Source organism: Anticarsia gemmatalis, chromosome 6 (genome assembly GCF_050436995.1).
Source record: "Anticarsia gemmatalis isolate Benzon Research Colony breed Stoneville strain chromosome 6, ilAntGemm2 primary, whole genome shotgun sequence".
Taxonomy (NCBI): domain Eukaryota; kingdom Metazoa; phylum Arthropoda; class Insecta; order Lepidoptera; family Erebidae; genus Anticarsia; species Anticarsia gemmatalis.
The window spans coordinates 4732523-4739710 of NC_134750.1; the positions used below are offsets into that span (position 1 = coordinate 4732523).

At 35.7% G+C, this 7188-nt stretch overlaps 1 long non-coding RNA gene across 1 annotated transcript; it reads right to left on the minus strand.

The window, feature by feature from the left end:
- Positions 1 to 281: 281 nt before the first annotated feature.
- Positions 282 to 6644, minus strand: LOC142973923 (uncharacterized). Its single transcript, XR_012959535.1, has 3 exons — positions 6316 to 6644; positions 3650 to 3822; positions 282 to 480 (listed from the first exon to the last, which is right to left on the minus strand). It is a non-coding gene; the product is annotated as an uncharacterized LOC142973923 (long non-coding RNA).
- Between the last annotated feature and the right edge of the window lie 544 nt (positions 6645 to 7188).

A 7188-nucleotide genomic window follows, 5' to 3' on the forward strand; every position in this document is an offset into this window, starting at 1 on the left:
CTTATCGCTTCGTGTAAATATCTACGTTAAGGAATTACTTTTGTACTTTGATATGGAACGTTTTGTGAGGATTTTCATGCTTTATTGAAAATATATTGAGTCAAAATGTAATCTGTATAAATCTTATAATTTTTAAGTCATTTTGTTGCAAAACTTTATATTCAATATCTTTGGATAAATAATATTAAAAACCATTTAGTTTTTAGGAACGTTATGTACATAGCATAAATAACAAGAGTAAAAGTCTTCTAATATGATTTTTTTGTATATTACGTCATAATTCATTTTTAATTAACGGCTTAATCTATACGTAACCTGTAAAACATCTACAGTTTGACATGCTAACCGTATTTTTTTCTCTTCCTGGGAATGGAAGACGTGTAGTCAAATATTAGTTTATCAAGCCATCCCGACCCGGCACCAAACTTTCGCTACTTTAACAGTGTAAACAACAACCCATCTCTTTTCCCGAAATGACACCTGCAACAACAAACCTACATTACGTTATTCAAACCACCACCATTATCTCTAAATGAAACTTATACATATGAGTGAGTACAAATTTACCCAAAACCACCACACATACATAGTGGTACAGGTTGCTTTAATCTCGTGTTTCAAGTTCACAGACAGATCTTATCGATTTAACGTGTCAATAGTACAGATAAACCTCTGAAATATGTCACGATAAACCACAGATACAAGTTGAATTATAATATATACCTACAAGTTACCATCGACAACAGGCACGAAAGATAACTGTACCACCATAATATTTACCTATCCCCACTATCGTACTTGCACTTGAAATCTATAAGTGCGTAGCTATTTACCTTGTGCAATAATTTACAAGGTGCAATAAATAATGAGACATTAATATGTTGATTCGTTGTTTGAAGACGACAAACAGCGTATTGTTGCATATTTATATCATAATGAGCAAGGCTAGCTCCCGCACGATACCGCTCTACACCTCCATCCCTCGTGACTGAAGCAAAAACAAGAACTATCTTCATGCGGCTCATTTAAATAAACTTTTGTGACACAAACCGTGAAAATCAAAGGAAGAAATGACAGGAAGGACATTCGCAATGTTAATGGTAGCGCATAAAATTGACAGTCGTGATTTGTAAAGTTTTACGAACGAGATCTGAACTCGCCATCGAATTATTCACGCATATCTTACTAGTTTATGTTTTTAAAACTACAGTATTACTTTTTATGTATCAAAATATATTTTAAGTACAAATGTACCAGAGTACAGTTAAGATAAATGATATGTTCTCTATTATCTGCATTCAGATTTCTCAGAACTCGCCGAGACGAGTACATCTTCACGAGATAACTGAACCTGCTGGACAAACTAGAACACCAAACTTTCCGTCACTAATCCCCTTTTTTGTTTCATACCTCATTGTTATTTATTATTTGTTTGCTTTAATCGATGTGTTTCCCCGTTTATATAAGAAAACTTAGTTGAGTTTTCCGCAGCCGACTTATAGGAAGTTACTGCAGCCCAGTCCACATGCATAATTTTTTTTCAAGGTTACGCAGCGACCTTGCGTCGTTCAAAGGCGGTTTCCACAAATCAACCTTACGTATCAATCACGCGGTGACAGCTCAGACGTCGGTATACCCGACTCTTAAACAAGATAACACATGGACTACCGAGTGTTGGCTCTACAAAGAAAGTCTCTTGGAGTACCTACTCGACGGTGTATATTGAACTGTCACCGAGTGATCTATTAACGTAAAATTACTGTGACGTCACAGTTAGATAATCTTGAGTACGGGACTCCCAGTTTAGCTGATCGCAATCTTAGCGACTGACTTACATTGAAAGAGTATTTAATTCCAGGGTTGCTAGATTGGCTCTATTTTATTCGTAATATGATTCGTATCTATCTGGCCATTGAAGATGGGGCAATATAATTATGTATGATGAGTAAATAAAAGCACGCTCTTACAGTATCAAATTCTAGATTTGAATACCTAACTGGACAGTTATAATAAAACGTTCTGAAATGGTGCACCAAAATGATTAGCAGGAAAATATTGAAAAAAACGGTAACTACATATATGTTAAACAAATTGATAATACACATCTAGATATATTTTAAATGCGGTATCTTTTAAAAAGTTCAGGGCCATGATGATCAATCACCGCCGATAAATAACTGATAGATCGATACATTACTTACCCCCGGTTTCTGAGTACATTTAGCTGTAGTTTATCTATTCAATACCTTTTTTGTATGAGTTTTGACGCTATTGAAAAGATAAACGACCGTTAAATGTACTCAGAAACCGGGGGTTAGTAATATTACTAGAACTCGTCTACATAGCCTAAAGTTGACAACGCAAAGGACTTGCTCAGAATTACTGAACCCTAAGACGGAACAAATAGCGAGTGTTACAAAGAATTCTTCCTACCTTTGTTCATATAATCAAACAATTACATATCTCAAATGTTGGATACAATTCCTGTATTCAGATACCCTTCTACGCACAATTGAGTTTGCATTTATAGGTACAATTAGCGTCAAAAGAACACAGTGCTAAAAAGAACATTTTTACAAATTAAAATAGTGTTATCACTACTGTATATTAACATCACAGGCATTGTACTTTCACTGCGTATTGTTTCTTGACCAAAAACATTAATTATATTTATATTTACATATGTACATGGCTGTGAATGGAACAAGAGGGTCGAAGCAAGTGGCGTTTTTTAGTCTCTACTTACCCATATGGGAATAAGGCATGATTTTTAGTATGTATCTAATAGAATTCTACCTATCATCACCCTAAATTCCTATACCCTCATTTGCAACAAATGAGTACATGCCAATGATGATGATGATGATGTCTTTTATACAAAAAATACGATTGGGTATAAAACATATTAGACGTATGCAGGTTCGGAAGGAAAGAGGGGAGGACTTTGCCTAGTAGTGGGACACAAAAAGCTAATAAAAAAATACATATATACTTTTGAAGCCGATTGTACATAGCAGTAGCATGTGTTCGAGAGATACTTTCAGAACAATACTCAACAATATTTGTTCACACATTTACCTACTTGTGATAACATACCCTTTGCAAATAACAATCAATCACACTTAAAACATTTTATGCATATTTTATATTTATACACTCTATGTATCATATTATCTTGGTAACAAAAACTTATTTAGGTAACTATAGTTTTTAGATTGTATCACATCTATGTGTCATCCACTTGAAATAGAGATTTGAAACTGAAAATACATAATCTCTCATCTTAGTCATTGCTCAGTATCTTTTTCCTACATGCATTGCCTATAATGATAAATGAAAGGCAGATTTAAATCTCAAGCAAATCTCAAGCGTAGATATCATAAAATAAGATGAACTTGAGTATCTGCCTAGAATGAAATCAAATTTATTTACAATAAGTTAGTCTAGTCCCTTTAGTATTTGAAATACCTGGATTTAAAGCTCCCCTTTCCTTTCAATTCCATAAGATCATTGCCCACCAGTGAGACAGCAATGTGTTAATTCATTACCAAACAAATCATAAATCAAAATCTTATATTTACAAGTCTACCGATCAATAGTTATAAGTAGATGGTTTTCTCTACTCTATAATATGAAAGAACAAACTTACGAACATCCGCATCAGCTATCAGGCATATTGTCTAAGTTAGGTTAGTAATGTCGAGGTAATAGGATTGATCGGCGGGGCTTCATCAGACCGGCTAACGTGGCTAAACTCCGCTCTCTACGTCACACGCATCGGGAACGCTGACGTAGCACCGTGTAGCTTCGTAGCAGCGCCATCTTAAATATTATATGAAAGAATTAGCTACAAATTATATTTTACTTACACATACATACATATTACAAACATAAATTATGCTCTTTTCGGGGACACGTTGTGATCAAAGAACGCCATTTGCTACGATCCCTACAATTTATAATTTAGTCATATCCCCGATTTGCGAATACTGATGCTTTTTAGGATGAAGCATATAGTACGCTGCATGCATTCAGTGCTTTATTTTCGCAATTTTGGCTCCCGAATAAGAGGCATTTGCACTTTGTAATAGTAGGAAAAACTTTGTTTTATTATTGACTGAAGCCATTGATCGATACAATGGAATAATCAGGAATATGCTTCAGTTCATTTAGGGCATGTTATTAGAAACAATAAATTAATTGCGGAGTGTCAAACAATGTTTACGATTTAACCAAACATTTATTACTATGGCGTAACTTTAACTAAATAGCTTAATCAGATCATACGTAATTTTTTATCTCATAAACTATATCGTAAGTTTTAGAGATTATTTCATATTGACACTGATGAATTGACAAAATTTATCTGATATACAGACAGAATGATGAATCGTAAATGCAAGTAGTGTGAAAAACCTTTCGTTGGTGGCCTTGAATGACGTTATCATGTTGGAACTTGCTAGTGTGAGCAGAATTCAAGACTTAGACAATACGTAGAGGTGTACCTAGACCAGACGACCCGAACACAAGCGGAGCAATGCTAAGGGGCAAGGGCCGACATTATTTTAAGTAAGGTTTGTAAGTAAGTCTACACTACAAGATATTGTGCTCTAAAGTCATTCAGGGTAGATCCTCCTTAAAACCATAACGGGCTTTTTACTTTACTTCAATGATATAACAAATAAGCTATGCATCGTATTAAAAGTAAAGTATCACTTAAGTTCCAATAAGGTTGTTACGTGGATGGGTGACCATCTTATACATATCGAGTTCCTCCGTGTTTCGGAAGGCACGTTAAATTGTGGGTCCCGGCTGTCATTTTCGAAGATCTTTGACAGCCGTTAACAGTAGTCAGAAGTTTGAAAGTCTGACAACCAGTCTTACCGAAGGGTTATCGTGTTATCCCATGTAACTGGGTTGTGGAGGTCAGATAGGCAGTCGCTCCACGTAAAACACTGGTACTCAGCTGCATCCGGTGAGACTGGAAGCCGACTCCAACATAGTTTGGAACAAAGGCTAAGCGAATATATATTTAGGTCAAATGTTGACATCTACCACTTGTTTGGAAATGGAGAAGATACTTCCACCATGATTGAATTAGATGCGCATTAAAGCCTTGTTCTGACAGTTAAAGTAATAAAAGAACGAAGTACCGGATACTCACAATATCAAGACAATGGCTCGGTGTTTATCTTTATCAAAAATCACTTTAAACGCGTAATACACGTAATTAATAAAACGCGTAGTTAACAATTGTATTACACAACCCTTAGGAAAATAAACAAATTTTACCCATTAGGTACTTTCCCACTGCTGGGACAGGAAATACCGCAGTGAGAGAGAACACAATTATTAAGTCACCAGGCTGGACAAGCAAAGGGGTTTCTTAGCTTTCAAGAACTGGCAGAATTTTAGATATGCTAACTTTCTCCACGATGTTTCGAAGTACTTTCTAGACGAATTTCTAATTGTCATTGATTTTTAATAATTGCAATTTTCCATAACACATTACATTTGGGCTATTACTGTCACTTTGATTCAAGTCAACATGTAACAAATTCGAATCCACGTTGTTAATGAACATCTGAGCATTCGTGAATTCAATTTGCATGTAAATTATGGTTCTAATACAATGAGTGGTTCGCAGTTCGCAGATGTCACTTTCCTGTTCCTCGCTCGTTCCGTATGTAATGTAACAATAAAATAAAGTATTGTAATTTATAGCTATTTGTTTTTATGCGGTCAACGTTCGACGTGTCTAAAATGATTGTCGAAATGCAGCATTTACATAACACGATTACCGGGTTTTAAAACATTAGGCCTACAATTGCGATACATTATAAGGTGCTAGTTAAATACGTGATGCGTGAAACATAATATATTATTATCTGAAAAGCTACGCAAATAATGACTGAAAAAGTTGAACATAAAGTGACAATGTCAGCGTTTGTGTACGTGCAAGAAGTTAAACGCCAAAACGAGTAAGCAGCTTAAAAAGTTGGATGGTTTGTTAAACTCTACACAAGTTGCCGCTCATTTAAAGTAAAGTCTACGATACACGTGCGAGTAAAGCAAATAAGTATAGACCGAAAAGTTGTTTTAAATGTCAGGATAATTAAATAATGCTTCAAGTTATTGCTGTTAGACTAGTAAATACTATAATTCTACGTAAAAAAAAGTACTGCAAATGCGACCACCATTCATTGATAGTTGCATAATTAAATAAATTGGTACTAATCAACAAAAGAAAGAGCAGTATTTATCCAGCAATTAGTGACGCAAGCTAAGTACAATGGACATACGACTAACACTTACCGAGAAATAAAATGTATCTACAAATTTTCCATATACAAACAACAATGTCCCCAGTCCAAACCTTGGACAAGTCAGTAATCAAGAGAGTTAAAAGCCCAATGAGCACGAAGGGCGCACGTCTGAGCGCGCGTCATCGCGCATTGCGCGTCGCGCCGACATTCGGTGAGGTCACGCACATACACTAAATAATTCGCACGCAACATTCCGTGCACTGCTTCAGCAAATGATGAATTTGTATTACTCCCGTCATCGGAGTATTGTTTCAATTCAAGCGTCATTTTACTTTATTTTTCTCGATTTACCGGTTTAGAAGGAAAACTTTAGTCGCGACCTTTCACGCTGTTACTATTTTATCTTACAACTCTTTTATTTACGTTTTAGATCACGAAACACAGCCTTAGTAAGCCGTAATTGTTCATAGTTCTATTACGCCTGGATTCGTGCGTATATCGATAATCTGACTAAGAGGTTTACTGACAACGTGCAAAAATGTATTTGTAATCTAAATCTGGATAATGTGAACCCAAATCGTGTGATGACAAGTGAAAAATAAGATTGCAGAATGTCATGTCGGTGACTAAATTTAGTTATCCGTAAGCAGAGATAGATGATGTAACTACTTTATCAATCTCGTACTGCGTAGACACTGAAACTCCTGTTGAAACTTGAAGATGTTGCTTTATATAACAAGGCCATAGTAACAACAGGACTACGTCGATTATATAGTGACAGTACACCTGCATTAACACAAACCCTGCATTAAAGAAAAACACAACAAACTTCCTATCAAGAGGTTTACATCCCGCCCTGTATTACTGGCATCTGTGACGTCCGCCTACTAACACACGCCTTGGAACTTTGCTGGAAGGGTTA